Source organism: Oryctolagus cuniculus, chromosome 9 (genome assembly GCF_051225735.1).
Source record: "Oryctolagus cuniculus isolate XC-2025 breed Fujian yellow rabbit chromosome 9, ASM5122573v1, whole genome shotgun sequence".
In the NCBI taxonomy this organism is placed as follows: Eukaryota; Metazoa; Chordata; class Mammalia; order Lagomorpha; family Leporidae; genus Oryctolagus; species Oryctolagus cuniculus.
The window spans coordinates 118,368,857-118,387,035 of NC_142875.1; the positions used below are offsets into that span (position 1 = coordinate 118,368,857).

Consider the following 18,179-nt stretch of genomic DNA (forward strand, 5'->3'; position numbering starts at 1 on the left):
AATGTATGCAAAAGTCAGGCTTGAGATTGATGCACCAAATTAAGGATGCCTTTGGAAGTGTTTCTAGCATAGGGTGGCACTGTCAACGGTGAAATGAACTTTTCATCCTAGGTGAGCTTTCAAGTGGTGGTAACAATAGCTCTTTGTCTTCTGCAAGGGTGATTATCACATGGTAGGCTTTTCCAAACACTAACCTGCCCTCGATTCTGATATGTTCTCTCTAGGGGGACCTCTCAACCTCCTGAATCAATGCTGTAGTGAGCCACAGTTACTGATGTGTGTGTCACATCCATCAGGTATGTTGACGTGAGAAAAAAAAAAGTTTACAAATCACAGGTCTATAAACTTGATCCAAGAAGGGCATGAACCTAATTTGTAGACCAAGCAAGCATTTACTTTCCTGTACAAAGTTCCTGTACAGAGTGATTTAAATAAATATGGCTTAGAGGAAGGGCCTTTCTAGGAGTTTCACTTGACGTGGACAAAAATATTCTTACAACAGGCAGTATTTTGCTAAGGGTTTTTCACTGATCACTTGGCTTTGCTTTTGACTTTAGTTACTGGCTTTCTAGCCTTGAAAGGTAGACGATTTCATAATTTTCCCCCATAAAGTTATGCTTTATTATTTATTTTCAGTAGTTTATGAGTTCATACTTGTAACTTATAGGGAAATCATAAAAAAAAGGACAGGGAGTAGCTACAGCACTGAATGTTCTAGAAGATTTCTGTGTTAAAGATGGTATGTATGACTGTTTCATGAGTTGGGATGAATAAGAAGCCTCTTTGTGGCACTTTGGGCAATAAAAGAAGGTTTGCTTTATTGGGGACTAAATGAAAGAGTTGTACCTGAAATATTTTTATCTAATTAACTATTAATTCCTTTGATAAATGAGCTATCAGAAAATCTCTATAATTTTGTTGGTCTCTACATATTCTTTCAGGAGTATCAAATTCTGTAATTACCATTTCCACCGAAAGAAAGTAGGGTTTGAAAATGTAAATAAGACATAAAAGAGCTTGGACATGGTACATGGCTTACTCCGTGTCGCGAAAGGTTTATGAGAGTGTGCCCTTTATTGTCAGTGGGAGATCGCTTTACCCTGGTGGGGGGTTTGCAGTGTCTGGAGATGTTTTGTGGTTATTAGGACTTGGGAGGAGTTACTGGTTTGACATTGAGTGGGTAGAGGCCACAAACACTATTAAACATCCTCCAGTGCACAGGCCAACTCCCCACAGCAAAGAATTATCTTGACCCAAATGTCAGTAGTGCCCATGTTGAAAACAACTTTAGAGTACTGCTCATTTATGCTATTAATATTCCATGTAGATAGGAGGGTGAAATGAATTGTAATTGATTTTCCTCCCTAGTTCTAAGTGTGAAAACAGTGATAGCAGTATCTGTTGATGGAAGGATTGAAGTTCGGTTCACAGGTTAAAATGCAGGATTTGTTTATTGGATTTGGGTTCTGATCTTTACTCTCTCTGCTTATTAGCCATCTGGTCTAAGGTGAGATGACTAGTCCCTCCAAGACTGAATGCATTCATTTATTAAATATGGATAATAAATTCTTCCCTACAGGCTTGCTCTGATAAATAAAATTTTATTTACATTTCAACCTGGAATAAATGGTAGCCACTGTGATTATGTTTAGAATGTAATTTGGAATTGGTAGCATAGTATTTATGTTGTTATATGGGAATGAGATGATAGAAATAGTATCACTTGAGATGAATTTCTCCATTGAATCTGAAGAATTTCTCTCAATTTAATGAAGAGATGTAGTATTTAAATTTATTTATGTGTGTTTGTGTGTCTGTGTAACTTTAAAAAAATATTTGGCAATCTGGGTCTAGCTATAGCAATTCAGCCTTCAAGAAAGGAAACTAACATTTAAAAATGCTAAATTATTAATGATCATCCGTAGGATTTGTTTAAAAAGATATTTTTCTTTTGTATTCATCTATATTGTCATGTTCAATTTATATATTTAAATTAAATATTTAAATTATTTATAATTAAGGAAGTGCACATTACAAAGTTAAATAAATTAAAAAAAAAACTCTTCACAGTTTCCTAATGGAAACGTTGAGAAATATAATCCTTGGTTTACATTTGTTTTCTAATTTCTTAGGTTAACCTTTGTGCTAGTTGATCTCCATTAATTGGTTTCCCTATTTAGTCAACCTTTCTAAAAGTGTGTAGGCTGTGGGGCCCATTAACGTTTCACTGACGTGATAAAGCTGGTCATATTGATGGATTTATCTCCCATGTTGGCATGTGGTGCTGTCGCTGAAGCCAGGGAAAACTGGTCTTGTTGGTGAGCAGAGGAGAAAAGCACAGGGGAATTTAGAACTTGAATCTCCAAGACCAGATCTCAGTCTTCCACTGGACCACCTTCAGCAGTTTATTAAGAATGTTAATAAAAAAAAAGAAAGTATTGTTATTAAATTTCCAGTTGCTAAACACTAGGAGACATAGATAAAGGTTTAGATGATTAAATACTAGTTTTAAAATGTGCACATATTTGAATGGTGAAAACACTGAACATATTTACATGGAGAAAATGTAAAGTCCTATAAATGTAGTTTTAGTAATATTTTCATGATGTCAGGATGAAAGAGGTTGAACTGTCATTGCATTAAAAAATAAATGCCAAGGTCTGGCTTGCTGCAGGTTCAGTGAGCAGACTGCCTTTTAGCCTGGGCTTTCACAGCCTTCTTTCTAGAATCCCACCTCAGTGTTTGTAGCATTGTGACCAGTTATACTTGCCTTTTGTTTTTAATTATTTATTGGAAAGGCAGAGCAATGGAGATATTGAGAGATCCTCTCTCTCCTGGTTTATTCCCAAAGCTTGGAATACCTGAGGCTGGGCAAGGCTGAAGCCAGCAGCCTGGAACTCCATCCAGCTCTCCCACATGGGTGGCAAGGGCACAAGCACTTGAGTCATCATGAGCTGCCTCCTAGAATAGACTTTAGTAGGAAGCTGGGTGGGAAGTCGAAGTGCAGGGACCCGAACTGCTGTTCTGATATGGGATGCAAGTGCCATAAGCCATGGCTTAATCCACTGCACCACAACACCTGCACCCTGCTTGCTGAATGATTCCTGTGAAGTCATCCTAAAGCCTGGGATTAGTCAAATCCCTGCCCTTCCATGTATTAATGTGTAGCTTCGGATAAATTATAATGCTTAATCTCTTAAAGCTTCACTTTTCTTATATAGGAAAAAATTCTTTTGAAGTTTACCACATAGAAATGTTTTAGGAGTTGTCTGAGATGGTGATGATGATGGTGATGATGATGATGGTAATTTAATGCACCTTGTATATTGCTTACTCTCACTAAATGCTTCATGCTTATAATTACATTTAATCCTCATTGGTGTCCTGAGGTTGATGCCCTTGTTCTCATTTTACAGGCGAGGAAGCAGACACAGTGAGGGTCACATGTCTCTATATTGTACTGGTGAATCATAGCTTAATATTTTTGTACAAGTGCCATGCCAGGCACCATGCCATGTGTTTTTATACCTCTGTGGCCTTTGCCCGGGGTTAGGAAGTTAGGCTCATTTCAAGAAATGTTGCAAGCTCTGCTGATACTTTCAAAGACTGGAAGAATCATATCTACAATATATCTCAAGGCTGAGTTTGTTCCCTATGAATATAATAAAAACAACTTATTTGTTAATATGATTATATATTATGGGAGTGTATTTGGATAATATAGTAATTTATGATGATAATATAAATGAGTACCGGAAAAAGCATGACAAGTTTATTTTGGTGCAAAAATTTTTGAAATCTGTATGATTTTTTCATAATACAGAATTTTCATGAACTTTTTGAAAGCATATGTGTGGATTTAAACTTTTTTTGGAATAAAATGAACTTACCTTGTAATTCCATTTTCCTCAAACTTTCTGAAGTCTCCTATTAGGAAGCTAGTGTAACTGGGTGAGGAAATTACGATGGACTTCACAGAGTAGGACTGAATGATACTGTTTCCTACATATGGTTATTCTATTCCATTTCCTTTGAACAAACTCAAGTTTATTTTAAGTTTAAAGTGTAAATAATCACCTGTTTGAGTACGTAACTTAAAGATGGCCTCAAAACTATATTCACGAAATCGAAATTATTGTAATAGGAAATTCAATGAAAAAGAGAATCAGCTGATTTTCTTAAATGCCAGCAAAGCTAATTATAAGCATTCTGACAGAGATTGAATGCAAAAGGGAGGGTTATTCATAACAGTAACGATTAAAGATGAGCTGGCATAAAACAAGTGGAGGATTTACTGAATGCTTTTTGAACTTTAATTGGTTTTTAAAATCATCTGGGAGAATTGTTGATACCTCCTTTTCTGTAGGAATGTCAGGTTGTTTTTTTGAGTTCTGGCCTGATCCATTTCAACATCTTTTGTTGGCCAGTGTAGGAGCCCTAATACTAGTTTTTATGTGAAGATTAATAAGGCTAAACCAATGCGAGAGAGAGTGGCAAAATATCTGCCAATGTGTTTCTGGGGAGAAGGCAGAGGCTGTGTGGGAGGAGGAACGTGTAAATTTGCTATATTCTGCAGGATAAACATCCTGGCCCGCTTGTAAAACTATTATTACTAATGTTTCATTTTTTTTGCCCTTGGTGCTAATATGGGTAAAATCTAGGACTTGTTTTTATTATCTCTATGTAGAGATGCCAGGTGTCTCACTCTGTGACAGTTGATTCATTCACATTTAGTTCCAAAGCTCTTATCTTGATAACCATGCCAATACTATTTGGAAAATCTGTAATGAGTCTGAGCCTAATGTCTTCACAAAAATGAGAGAGAAGCCATTTAGAGAACTGCACTTATTTACTAGCTTTTTTCTTTAATACCTTCCCTAGGATGACATGGCCTAATCAGAGAGTTTACCTTAGTGCTTTCATTGCAGTCCATGGGAGAAAATGATTCCTAAATGTACACCGTGAGTGGAAGTAGAAGTGTGGACAAGTTTGTTCATCAATGATTAGAGATATTAGTCTTCAACCAAAACTTCCCTTTAATCATCCATTCCTGAGAACGCCTGCATTTCTAACAGGTCTCCAAGCTATAGGAAGATGTACTTTATTAGAAGTGTAACATAAATATAACATCAAATTGACCATATCAATCATTTAAAGTACAGTGATCTCCCTTTATGCATGGGAGAAGGTTCCAAGATCCCTAGTGAATGGCTGAACCTGTGGATAGTACTGAACTATACACACATACACACACACATATATTTATTGTATATGAGATTTTTAAAATATATGCCTATGATAAGGCTTAACTTACATGTTGAGCATAGCAAGAGATTAGCAATAATGAATAGTAATAATTATAACAAAGAAAACATGTTGTAATGAAAGTTACACAAATGAGGTTTCTTCCTCTCAAGGTATCTAATGGTACTGTGTTTACCCTTGTGATGTCAAGTGGTCCAAGGCCTGTGTGATGAGATGAAGTGTGGTGAATGACTTCAGCGTTGTGACAGAGTGCTATGACGTACCATGTAAGGGGTACTGGAACATTAGCAGTGAAGTACTTCAACAGCCGGTCTGATAACCGAGTTGGCTAAGTGACCAATGATACGTGGGTAGTGTACACAGTGTAGACACGCTGGACAGAAGGATGAGTCGTGTCCTGAGCTTGGTGGTGTGATATTCAAAACTTTTATTTATTTATGGTTCACCATTGACAAGAAATAACTGACACCATGGGAAGCAAAAACACCAACGAGATAGGGCCACAGTAGTTCAGTGGCATTAAATAGGTTCCCAGTAATGGGCAACTATCCCTGCCATCCATCACCACATTTTCATCCTCCCAGCCTGAAACTGTACCCCTTAAAAAATAACTCCCATTCCCTCCTAGCCCGACCCCCCGTAACCTTCATTCAGTTTTCTGTCTCTGTGAATTTAGCTACTACCTAATATAAACAAAATGTAACAATATTTGTCCTTCTGTGACTGGCATAGTTCACCTAGCATTATGTCTTCAAGTTTCATCCAGGCTGAAATATGTGTCAGGATTTCCTTCCCCTTTATTTCTGAGTACTGTACCATTGAGCATTTGTAACACATTTTGCTTATCCATGTAGCCTCTGACAGACAGTGAAGTTACTCCCACTTCTGGCTGTTGTGACGAATGTTACTGTGAACAAGTGTATAAAAGGAAGGTTTCTAAATTGCTCAAAAATGACACTAATGTAAACAACTGATGTAAAATCACCAACTTGCCAATGGAGCCGCAGCAAATGTGGGTGGCTTAACTGCATTTTTAAAGCCAGAACACATTTCCTGCACTTGGCCTAATCACTTACATCCTCATGAAGAAATGAGAGGTTACAGGAAGGGACTAAAAGGCACACATGAGAGACAGCTTTGGCACATGGATTAGGACCTTTGAGTTTTGGGTTAAATCTGAAATTTTATTCCTTGTCTGGTTATTACATATAAGATGCATACAATAAAAGAACTGCTTGGAAATGCTAAAGTACTATGACTTTAGTTTTTTGCCCACTAGAGCAACAGAGAGACCTCTACAAAATCACAAATATATAGATACAAATAACAAGTTTGTTTCAAGAGTATTCAGTACTTTATTTCTCATTAGTTTTTTGTGTTTCAAACAAGTGGAGAGACACTTGTCTTTTTCAGGTATAAAATCAGTATAGTCATTCCTGAATTCATAATATGCTGTTAGGATTGTATAATCTTATATCACAAGCTTTTTACAAATCTCTTTTGAATGTTGCTTTAAGCTCTCAATTGTGTATTCATGTTAATTCTCAATCCAATCCTTCCAAATGAGGCAGTTTTGTGTATCAGTGATCAAATTGGACAGAAGGAGGATCAAGTTAATTTTTTAAAAACAAATACTAATTTATTTATTTGCTAGGCAGAATGAGAGCGATCTATCTTGTATGTTCTGCTTCACCCCCCAGATGATCACAACAGCCAGCGCTGGCCCAAGCAGAAACCAGGAGCATCGAACCCCATATGGGTCTGCCTTGTGGGTGGTAGGGTTCCAAGCACTTGGGCCATCTTCCGCTGCCTTCCCAGCCTCATTTGCAGGGAGCTGGATCCAATTCTGAGCAGCAGAGATTGGAACTGGGGCTCTAGTGTGGGATACCTGCATTGCTGAATCACGACCCTGGCCCAGCGTTGATGTTTCTAGTCTAAAAGCTTTGCCAGAGCCTCTGTGTCCTCTTTATGCAGTGCCCAATAGTCCTGTTGTGTTCCATTCTACTTCCTTTAACATGGATCCTTTCTTAAGTCCATAGCTTATGTCCTGGAGCCAGGGATGCAGGTGCCATCTTACCTGTGGGGATGGCCCTTTTTCAACTGAGCTTTTTTTTTTTTTAATTTTTTAAGATTTATTTATTTATTTCAAAGAGTTACACAGAGAGAGGAGAGGCAGGGAGAGAGAGAGAGGTCTTCCATCCGATGGTTCACTCCCCAGTTGGTTGCAACAGCTGGAGTTGCGCCGATCTGAAGCCAGGTGACGGGAGCTTCTTTTGGGTCTCCCACGCGGATGCAAGGGCTCAAGGACTTGGGCCATCCTCCACTGCTTTCCCAGGTCACAGCAACGAGCTGGATCGGAAGTGGAGCAGCAGGGTCTCGAACCATCATCCACATGGGATGCCGGCACTGCAGGTGGCAGCTTTATCTGCTACCCCACAGCCCCGGCCCCCTGAGCTTTGTTTTTAAAAATAAGGAGCTGTTACATGAAGCATGAAATACTGGAGAATGAAGAGCCCTGTAGTTCCTACTGTCTCATGGAGGAGCACTGGCAGACACTGATAAGGGTGCAGTGCAGCTGCTGAGTCCTGTTTTGTAAAACCTCATGTGGGGCTCGTATTTAGGATAGTGGTATGATGCTCACGTTGCGTATCTGAGAGCCTGAGTTCAGTGCCTGACTCTGGCTCTTGACTTTAGTTCCTTACTAATGCATACACACCTAATGATGGAAGTAGTTGGGTCCAATTTGCTCACATGGGAGACCTGGGTTGAGTTCCTGGCTCCCAGCTTTTGGCATAGCCCAGCCCTGGCGATTGTGGGCACTGTGGGACTGAATTAGTGAATGGAGTGGTGCTTGCTCTCTTTTTTTTTTACCCCCCCCCCACCTGTGTGTGTGTATGTGTGTGTGTGCATGTGTGTGTGCATGACTGGGTCTGTGTCTGTATCTATCTATGTCTGTCTGCCTTTCACATAAAATAATTAAAAAGATCAACCTCATGTTGGTGGCTAAACCTTGCAACTAAGTTAATCTGAATTTTGTTTCTTGTTTGCTCTTTTTCTTACTATTATTCCCCACCCCCTTCCTTCAGTGTGCTAAGCATTTTGCAGGTATCACAGTGACTCCTCACAGGAAGATTAGAAATGTCTGTTATTTTTTGTATCTGCAGCTCAAGGAGTTAAGTGGCTTACTCAGGTTCTCATTGTTTATCAGATACGGGGCAGGGATTTGAGTCCAGGTCTGCTGGCTCTGATGGCTTCCTGTTTCCATTACCCTAGACAGCCAAAGCATCATTGGAATTTAAAGGATATAACTTGTTTCAAAGCGATCATCATTGTGTTAAGTCTCCTCCCCCCCTATTTTTTTTTTTTCTGCTCTCACTATCCTCATTTATGGTGTGTCATTTCATATTTGAGTGGACTCCTAGGTGGCTTCCTCACTCCTCGGTGGCTTCCTAGCCCATGCTTTCTAAATACCAATTCATTTTCTTTACTCTTCCGCTAAAACCTAATACAGCAGAAGCACTGAGGCGGGATTTCTGGATGCAGCACTTCGTCATATACAGCTCTGCTCATGACAGAGGTTTTGTTGACTGTTAATGGATAAAATCATGTCTATCCTTTGGTAAAATGTAGATTGTAGTTCATTTTTGCCTTTCAAATAAAATAAACACACCTTTATACAGGGTTCATGACACTCTCTCATTCTCCTTTCCTAACTTCCAGCCTTTTAAAAGTGCTGCTTCCTTTGCCATATCAGTTTTCTAGCTCATTTGAATTGTTCAGAGTCTATGCTTATACTCTCTGTCTCCACAGAGATGGACAAGTATATCTCTTTAATTCCTGTTTCTGTTTCAGTGTTAGTGCTCCCAGCCTCTAATGCTCATCTCTCTATTCTGGTTTCCAACGACCTTAGGTTGAAGTGTAACCTGTCTTCTACCTGCTTCTTGATGCATTTCTAATCATCTGGGTTGGTAATTCCTCCTCCTTTCTTTGAGTTTCCATAGCACTCTTTTTTCTTTTTCTTGGTTTTTTTTTTTTTTTTTTTTTTTTGACAGGCAGAGTGGACAGTGAGAGAGAGACAGAGAGAAAGGCCTTCCTTTGCCGTTGGTTCACCCTCCAATGGCCACTGCCGCCAGCGCTCTGCGGCCGGCGCACCGCTCTGATCCGATGGCAGGAGCCAGGTACTTATCCTGGTCTCCCACGGGGTGCAGGGCCCAAGCACTTGGGCCATCCTCCACTGCACTCCCTGGCCACAGCAGAGAGCTGGCCTGGAAGAGGGGCAACCGGGACAGAATCCGGCACCCCGACCGGGACTAGAACTTGGTGTGCCAGCGCCGCAGGCGGAGGATTAGCCTAGTGAGCAGTGACGCTGGCAGCACTCTTTCTAACAGTGTCGTATGACCCTTATATTTTTCCTCTGTGATGGTGAATATTGTTAGAAGTGAGTTTTTGGGGGCCATCTATATGTGATTGAGCTCAGCTTTCTTCTGTCTGCATGGCTGATAGCAATGCCATGAAGATCGCCAATAGCTGTTTCTGTGTAGATGAGAGATCATCACAACCTACATATACATTAGACATTTTGATATTGTCAGTCCACATTTTCTCATTAAATCTGACAGCAGAGTGGAATTCAGTGGCTGTCCCCATAGATAGGGTCAAGAAATGCCTGTGGAGCTTTGCTGGTAATTCTGCTCCTGAGGCATTATCTGATTAAGACTAAGTTGAGTGGTGCAGAGATAACAGGACCTGCAGGGCAAATGAGTACTGAGCTTCGAAATCCTGATGGTGCTTTGGACTCATCTTCAGGAAATCAAAATTATCTAAGTCCCACCCCCCAGGATTCTGTTCTAATAATCTAAGGTAGGCTCCAGATGATATTTTTACTTATTTATTTTATAAGGCACAGTTACAGAGAGGCAGAGGCAGAGAGAGAGAGGTCTTCGATCTGCTGGTTCACTCCCCGAATGGCTGCCAACATCTGCAGCTGTACTGATCTGGAGGCAGGAGCTTCCTCTGGGCCCCCCTCCCCCATATGGGTGCAGGGACCCAAGGACCTGGGCCATCCCTCACTGCTTTCCCAGGCCATAACAGAGAGCCAGACTGGAAGTGGAGCAGCTGAGACTCGAACCGGTGCCCATATGTAATGCCAGCACTGCAGGAGGTGGCCTAACCCACTATGCCACAGTGCCAGCTCCCCCAGATGATATTTTTAAATGTGATAATTAAAAGAAAAACTTCAATGTTCTGAATTTCTGGAATACATTTATGACTGCTATTACAAACTCACATGAAATTGAAGCAAATAATTCATACATAATTTTTTTTAACTTTTATTTAATGAATATAAATTTCCAAAGTACGACTTATGGATTACAATGGCTTCCCCCCCATACCGTCCCTCCCACCCACAACCCTCCCCTTTCCCACTCCCTCTCCCCTTCCATTCACATCAAGATTCATTTTCGATGATCTTAATATACAGAAGATCAGTTTAGTATACATTAAGTAAGGATTTCAACAGTTTGCTCCCACACAGAAACATAAAGTGAAAAATAATAGATGATTTTTTTTAAATGATGATGAAATCAGATCAGACCTATTGTCATGTTTAATCCCAGTGAGAGTCAAGTTGGGAATTGATAATTTCTTTTTTTTTTTTTTACAGAAGATCAGTTTAGTATGCATTAAGTAAAGATTTCAACATAATTTTTTCTTTTTATAAAATAGAAATTCCATTTTTGCTTTATTTTTATACTGTTGTCAAAAATACTTTTTTTCTGATACTGTGTTGGAAAATGGGTTCATATCCTTTCAGAGGCAGAAGATTATGTTGGTGAAATCCTAATTCTGAACTTCAGCAATTAATTTTTTTTTTTTTGACAGGCAGAGTGGACAGTGAGAGAGAGACGGAGAGAAAGGTCTTCCTTTTCTGTTGGTTCACCCCCCCAATGGCCGCCAGGGCCAGCGTGCTGTGGCCTGCGCACCGCGCTGATCTGATGGCAGGAGCCAGGTACTTATTCTGGTCTCCCATGGGGTGCAGGGCCCAAGCACTTGGGCCATCCTCCACTGCACTCCCTGGCCACATCAGAGAGCTGGCCTGGAAGAGGGGCAACCGGGACAGAATCCAGCACCCCAGTCAGGACTAGAACCTGGTGTGCTGGTGCCAGAGGCGGAGGATTAGCTTATTGAGCTACGGCGGCGCAGGTCTCTGCCCACAATTCTGAGAAGTGCAAGTTTGGGTATCAGTGAATATACATTCTTTAATTTTTGATAGGAAGGGAGCAGTAGGCGATCCCACAATGAACATGGATGGTTTGGGGCAGGAGCCAGGATTTGGGAATAGAATCCAGGTCTCCCATATGGGTGGCAGGAATTCAGTTTACTTGAGTCATCATGGCTGCCTCCATGGCTCCATGTTGCAAGAAGCTGGAGTCAGGAGCTGGAGCCGGGCATTGAATTCAGGCACTGCATGTAGGACATGGTTTAACTGCTAGGCTGACTACTCGCTTTTGACACCAGTAAATGTTATAGTTAAAACTCAGGATAGAAAAGTCTCATATATGAATGAGAAGTATTTGATGAAAGAATCTTGTGTAGAAATAGAAAAATAATTTATAACTTCAACTCCTTGTCAACTCTCCTTAAGAAATGCTGTTGTCGCATAGATTTTTATTGTCATTGTTAAATTGGTAACCAAGTTTACTTATCCAGCTTTTTTTGTGTGTGGGTGGGAACATAGCATACGATAATTTTAATTAAACTTATTCTTGATCACTTAAGGCCTTCATTCTGATTTGAATTATTTTTAAAATACTATATACAGTTCAGTAGGGTCTTCAGAGACAATTAAAATGTTGAGTGAAATTTTTCTGATGTTGAATAGCTCAAATTTCCTTGAGTCAATGTTATCATTTGTGCTCCTTTAGAATTTTATTCCCTTTCTTAGAGTTAGCACACATGGCTGACTCTGTTGCAAAGTATGCACCTTTGCAGAGAGAGCACTTAACTTTGCTTGTTAAGTTATTTATTCACAGTTGTAGTACCTGGCACTATGTGTGGGCCTGAGGGCAACAATGTATCTTTCTTCTGTAAGACAGCTTTCCTGATCAGCCTACAAATGTATTTACCATGCAGCCCTTTGCTGTTATAACTAGATTTACAACTGTGCTATGAATGGAAGAACTTGTGGGAATTGCTTCCTGAAGAAAATGAAGACATTTAAAATGAGATGCTCAAAATCACAATTCTGTGATAAGGTAGGAGATTTAGAAAAGAAACACTGAACAAAGTGACATTTTGAGATTCAATGATTGTTTACAGCCCTTGACTCTTCTATCGAGGAATACTGATTTTTTTTTCATTATACTATTTGTTGAGTGTGGGTTTTTTTTTTTTTTTTTTTTTTTTTTTTTTTTTTTTTTTTTTTTTAGTGTAGGGTCAACTTTACGATTCTTAAGTAAATTGAAAGTAGGTCTTTGTAAAAATTAAGAGTGGGAATGGGAGATGGAGGAGGAAGAAGGGTTGGAGCATGGGCAGGAGGGAGGGTAGGGTGGGGAGTATCACTATGTTCCTAAATCTGTATATGGGAAATACATGAAACTTGTGTAACTTAAATACAATTTAAAAAGTGAAGGTGTAACTGAGAGAATGAGGGAAAGTATTTATAAATTATTCATCTGATGAAGGATTAATTTTCAGAATAGATAAAGAGTTGTAGAAAATAACAACAAAATAAACAGTTCAGTTAAGAAATGGGCAAGGGACTAGATGAGGCAGGTTTGAAAAGGTGAAATTCAAATGGCCAACAGACATGAAAAAATGCTCAGGATAACTAGCCACCAGAGAAACCCAACAAAAACCACAGAGAGGTTTCATTTCACCCCAGTTAGAATGGCTCTCATACAGAAATAAGGAAACAATAAATGCTTATAAGAATGTGGGGATAAAGGTACAATGATACTCTAATACCTTGTTGGTTGGAATATACAGCCATTGTGGAAGACGGTATAGGTACCCTGAAAGTCTGAAAATACATCTACCATGTGACTCAACCATTCCACTCCTGAGAATATACCCAAAGGAAAAGAAATCAGCATATGAGAGTTCTCTGTAGCCCCGTGGTTTTTGCAGCTGCATTCCCAATAGCTAGATGCCAGATGCCATCAACCAATGACTATGTAAATAAAATGTTGTGTGTATACGTTATGGAATACTACTCAGCCATAAAAAGAATAAAATCCTGGCCTTTTGCAACAAAATGGATGTAACTGGATACCTTTATGCTTAGTGAAATAAGCCAGAGCCAAAAGCACAAATATGTATTTCTCTGATTTGTGGTAACTAATATAGAGTACTAAAAAGAAAAAAAAACCATGTATATAAATGAAATTGATATATTATGATTGGGTTATCATTTTTAGCCCGTGGTTATATTCCTGTGGAACAGTGGTCTTTCTCCTTTTTACTTGTTTAACACCATATTTAGTGGAGTATTAATTCTGTTATTATAGAATAAATTAAAACAATGTTATCTCAAAAATCAAAAACTAGGGATCATGAACTCTGTTCTCTTTATATTAATAAAATATTTTTAAAAAGTATGACAGGCTAAATTTAAAAAAAAAATGATTTTCATTCCATTTCATGAGTGAGAGAGAGAGAGAGCTCCCATCTGCTGGCTCACCTCCCAAATGCTCCTAATAGCCAAGGTTGAGCCAGGCCAAAGTCAGGAACTACAACTCATTTGGGGTCTCCCACATCAGTGGCACGGACACAAGTGTTTGAGCCATCACCTGCTGCCTCCCAAAATATGCAGCAGCAGGAACCTGGGTGTAAAGTGGGGCTGAGACACAAACCCATGCTCTCAGATATGGGATGCCGGCTTTCCAGGTGGCGTCCTAACTGGTGCTGCACCAAACGCCCATCCCTGTCTTTTTAAAGAAAATTATTTATTTTTATTTATTGCCTTTTTTGTAAGACAAAAATAATATCATTTTCATTTCAGCACAAATTCAAATCTGAGCTTCAAAAGAAACAAAGTGAAGACTATCAATTATAATAAATTTGTACTTAGGTTTTTCTAGAGCAATCACATGTAATCTAGGTTAAATGTATATTATTTACTCCAATATGTAGATATATATGCACATATAGGTATCTTTTTTTTTTTTTTTTTGACAGGCAGAGTGGACAGTGAGAGAGAGAGACAGAGAGAAAGGTCTTCCTTTGCCATTGGTTCACCCTCCAATGGCCGGTGCAGCCAGCGCACTGCGGCTGGCAGGCGCACCGCGCTGATCCGAAGGCAGGAGGCAGGTACTTCTCCTGGTCTCCCATGGGGTGCAGGGCCCAAGCACTTGGGCCATCCTCCACTGCACTCCCTGGCCACATCAGAGAGCTGGCCTGGAAGAGGGGCAACCGGGACAGAATCCGGCACCCCGACCAGGACTAGAACCTGGTGTGCCGGCGCCGCAAGGCAGAGGATTAGCCTACTGAGCTGTGGCGCCAGCCACATATAGGTATCTATTTGGGGGAGCTATATATATAGTCAGCAGTCAATTTTTAAAAAACTTTTCTAACTGCCAAACTTTAAAATTCAATCTTTGTTTGGTGCATGAACTTCCTAATGCATTATTTCCTTTTCAAGGCTCTTTGTGGAATTTCTGTCTTTTTGGCAGGTACGTTTGCATATTTAAACAGACATACTTTGGCCAGATTTCTGCAAAAGCATACTTTAAAATAAAGACAAAATGTCATTGAGTGTTCTACTGTTAGAACTACTTCAACTGGAGAAGCTAACACAGAAGTTAGCTGAGTGTGCCAGGCTAGTAGGAATAGATGTCATTTTCTTCAAATGTCGTTGATATTTTACTTGTTATTTTTTATTTCTCTTAATAAATTTTACTACCTTTATAACTTTATTTCAGGCAGGAAATAACATTTCTGTCCCTGTTTTTCTGAGTTAAAATTTTAACAAAAATAATTGTAAATTTGGAACAGTGAGTCACTTAAAACTGATTGGGTCCTGGACTTAATGGAGTCACACTTACATAGGAAGCTATATGCGTGTAGGGTTAGGAAAAAAAGAGGGGAAACTTTGGCTGTTTTTAAGTTAAAAATATAATAATGTAAGTTCTTTGAGTTTAAGAACCACATATTTTAATTTTTTTATGCTAAGTTGAACCTAACAGAGTACTGAATATGTGATAGGCCCTGATTAAATATCTTTATTGATTTATTGGTTTTAAGATAACTATGTCAAAGTGCACTCTCAGTGCCAGCTTTCCCCCATTGATCTGCCCCTATCTAGTGTTTTTCTCAAGAAATAGCAGTTCCTAAAAGTTTAATTCTTGGACCTGTATACTCTAGGGCACTTGATTTGTGTATATCCAAATTGCTTCTGTTTTCAGGCTTGATTCATATTCTGTGAGCTGCTGGCTACTTGCCAAGCACCATTGCCATTCCACATCTGTGTAGTGTAGAACAGCTTTTTGAGGAGGAACTAGCACATAAATCCTCTCTGTAAAATATGCCTTTATCTACTGGCTGATACCGCAGAAAGAACGGGTAATAATAGTTCCCTACTGCTTGCTGGCTCCAGCACCAACTTTGCTGCCACTTTCTTTATCTGTTTCCCCAGTAGTTATTGTGGCACACTGTTTGATTCAGGGAAAGAATGAATCTAAGATCGGCTGTTGTGTGTCATGTTTGGAATTGCATGTGAAGAAGGGAGTGTGAGAAGATGTGGGGAAGGAGACCTAGGAGGGAGGAGTATGATCTGTGCTACTGGAAAGACTCTGTTAGGAATCCTGCTCTGTCCACTCTGCAGTTTTTCTTTCCACCTTTTTTTTCCTTTGTCCTCTGTCGATTCTGTGAAGTGTGGTCTGCCCCTAGGATCACACAGGCCTTTCACGGTTTCTTTGTGCACCCCCTCCTTACTCTACGTGGTACTTCCCATTTCCTGTGAGCCTGCCAGGTTCCTGGCCACCTTCATCCTCTTCCAGTTCTCAGGATGACCTCATTTCTCCTCTGTACTTACTCAACTCCCGTTAATCTTTCATGCCCTGTTTGTAGAACTGTCTCTTTCACAAACCTTCTGAACCTTTTCTGACCTCTGATTGACCCGGGCTCCTTATTTCTGTGTTCACATCGTATACATGTCACTGTTTTGTCATCCTTATCTCTAGTTTTACTGGGGTATAATTGAGAGAAAAATTATATATAGTCATGCTGTGCAATGTGGTGACCTGATACAGGTATCCATTGTGAAAGCATTACCAGAATCAAAATAATGAGGACTTCATTACCATGCCTAGGAACTGGGGTGGTGTGTGTGTGTGTGTGTGTGTGTGTATGTTGTGTATGTGGTGAACACACTTAGGATCTGCTCTTTGACTAAATTTCAAGGAAACAGAACAGTATTATTAGCTATGTCTTCACTCTGCACATCAGAGCCCAGCAACTTACTTATGTTATGACTGAAAGTTTGTATTCCTTTGCTAATCTCTCCCAAACCCCCCCATCTTGCAGCCTTTAGAACTACTATTCTATGCTCTGCTTATACAGTATCTTTTTTAGATTCCACATATAAGTGTACTCACTTGGTATTTGTCTTTTTTTTTTTTTTTAAGATTTATTTATTTGTAATGTAGAGCAACAGAGGGAAGAAAAAATAAAGGGAAATCTTCCATTCAGTGATTCACTCCCCCCGTGCCTGTAACTGCCAGGTTTGGACCAGGTCAAGGCCAAGAGATAAAAACTCCATCCTGGTGTCCCACATGTGGGTGGGTGGCAGGAACCTGAATACTTGAGCCATCACACCCTGCCTTTCCAGGCACATTAGCAGGAAGCTGTGTTGGAAGCAGAGTAATTGGGACTCAAACATGTTCTCTGGTATTTGATGCTGTCCTTACCGGTAGCAGCTTAACCCCCTGCACATCATATTTGTCTTTCTGGGTTGGGCTTATTTCACTTAGTACAATGTCTCATGGGTTCATTCATGTTTTCTCAAATGACAGGGTCACTTTCTTTCTTATGACTTAATGTTTCTCTCTCTCTCTCTCTCTCTCTGTGTGTATGTGTGTGTGTGAGTGAGAGAGAGAGAGGGACCCACATGTATACACATCATAAGTGTATTTTTGAAAAATTCAGGAAGTAGGAGGGAGGGTGAATGGTATTTCTCTGCCCCTAAATCTATATATATGAAATACATGAAATTTATTCACCTTGTATAAATGAAAATTCAAAAAAGTATACATGTATTTTACACATTCACTCATCTGTTGGTGGACACTTAGGTTTTTTCCATATTTTGGTTATTGTGAATGATGTTGCAATGGACATGCAAGGGCAGAGTTCCCTTTGACATTCTGATTTCATTTTCTTGGATATATATCCAGAAGTGAAATTTAGTAGTTGTATTTTTAATTTTTTTAACATTTTCCATACTACTTTTCATAGTGGCTTCAATAATTTATATTCCCCTCAGTATACAAGTGTTTCTTTTTCTCTATGTCCTTGGCATCTCTTATCTTTTTGATATAAGCATTCTAACAGGTAATAACTCAGTGTGGTTTTGATTTGCATTTGCATGGCTCCTAGTGATGTTGAGCACATTTTTGTATTTTGGTCATGTTTTCTTTGGAAAAATGTATGGTTAGGGCCTATTCCCATTTTTAATTATTTGTGAGTTTTTTGGAATTAAAATATGTACATTCCTTATATATTTTGCAAAGTAACTTCTTACCAGGTACATGGTTTGCAGATATTTTTCTAATGCCAGAGGTTGCCCTTTCATTTTATTGATCATTCCTTTCACTGTGCAGAGCTTTGTCATTTGATGTATTTCTATTTGTTTACCTTTGCTTTTGTTGCCTCTGCTTTTGGTATCATAGCCAAGAGAAAAAAAAAATCCTTGC

The 18,179-nt window shown here is 39.5% G+C and overlaps 2 protein-coding genes across 3 annotated transcripts in view; both read left to right on the forward strand.

Moving 5' to 3' along the window:
• LOC149124738 (cGMP-inhibited 3',5'-cyclic phosphodiesterase 3A-like) overlaps positions 1-18,179 on the forward strand; it is a 111,819-nt gene that overhangs the window by 22,504 nt on the left and 71,136 nt on the right. The window lies entirely within an intron of this gene.
• LOC100009330 (cGMP-inhibited 3',5'-cyclic phosphodiesterase 3A) overlaps positions 1-18,179 on the forward strand; it is a 333,186-nt gene that overhangs the window by 20,701 nt on the left and 294,306 nt on the right. The window contains exon 2 of one of the 2 annotated variants that reach the window (XM_089303908.1): positions 225-296. The exons of the other annotated variant lie outside the window; for it this stretch is intronic. The gene's annotated coding sequence lies outside the window, so the exon portion shown is untranslated. The remainder of the gene's footprint in view (positions 1-224; positions 297-18,179) is intronic. 2 annotated transcript variants of the gene reach the window in all.